Genomic DNA, 1092 nt, shown 5'->3' on the forward strand with positions numbered 1-1092 from the left:
TTATGTGGGAGGGCTTGGATTGGAAAGGGGGAGGAGAAGGAAGCTGGAGAGAGAAAGAGAGAAAGAGAAAGAGAAAGAGAGAGAGATGTTGAAAAGAGAGGGAGGGATAGGGATTGAGATAATGAGACAGGAAATTTGCGATGCTCAAGGATAGATAACAAGGCTAAAACAGCACCTGTACATGGATGGCTGGTGCCTCTATAAATAAATTATTGATGGTCAAGGGTGGATGGTGGGGGACTGTCGTGGGAGGGGGAGGGTGTAAAGGGTGTGTGGGGGGAGGGAAGAGAATGGGGGGGGGGGGGCATCTAGCAACCACAGAGCTCACGATCGGCTCACTGTGCTGTGTACGTATTCACGCCAAACAAACCATGACAGGTCGGCGGACAGATACGGGAGTGACCCCTCCTTTCACTCCGTCCACCCCTCCCCACCCTAAATAACCTCAGAATCTCTTTCATTTTCCCCGTCAACGTAAACAATTCTATCACAAGGGGAAGTAAGCAAAAGCTATAATAATTCTCTCCCTTTCAACAAATTTATTGAATTCTAATAAACGTGGAAAAATGATATCAATAGGTGGATATGAGACCAGATCTTTTCATAGAAACTTTGAGGTTGTCAAGTATTAACAAATGGCGAAACATTTGTCGCCGACAGTCGTCAGTTATAATTAATCTCTGGTGATAAGACATGATGGCGGCAAACTGGACAACCCATAGCACAATGGTGGTAGCTGTGTACATAAGTAGGGAGGTGGGCGGGGGATGGATGGTGGGGGACTGTCCACTTGGAAACCACCTCTCTCTACCCGCCTCCCTGTGGGGACTGGACGGAGAGAAGGGAGAGGACACTGGGTGTCGACGGACAGAGAGGGGACTGACCAGGAGACTGGTGTAGGGGCCTGGTGAGTCGGACCAACAGGGGGCGCAAAGCGGAGGAGGCTGGGGTCGGGGGTAGAGCTGAGATTGGGAGAAGATGAGGGGAGGAAGATTATGTCGGAGGATTTGGATTGGAAAGGGGGGAGGAGAGGGAAGTTGAAGAGAGAGAGAGAGAGAGAGAGAGAGAGAGAGAGAGAGAGAGAGAGAGAGA

This window comes from Aplysia californica, unplaced genomic scaffold (genome assembly GCF_000002075.1).
Source record: "Aplysia californica isolate F4 #8 unplaced genomic scaffold, AplCal3.0 scaffold01091, whole genome shotgun sequence".
NCBI classification, from domain to species: Eukaryota; Metazoa; Mollusca; class Gastropoda; order Aplysiida; family Aplysiidae; genus Aplysia; species Aplysia californica.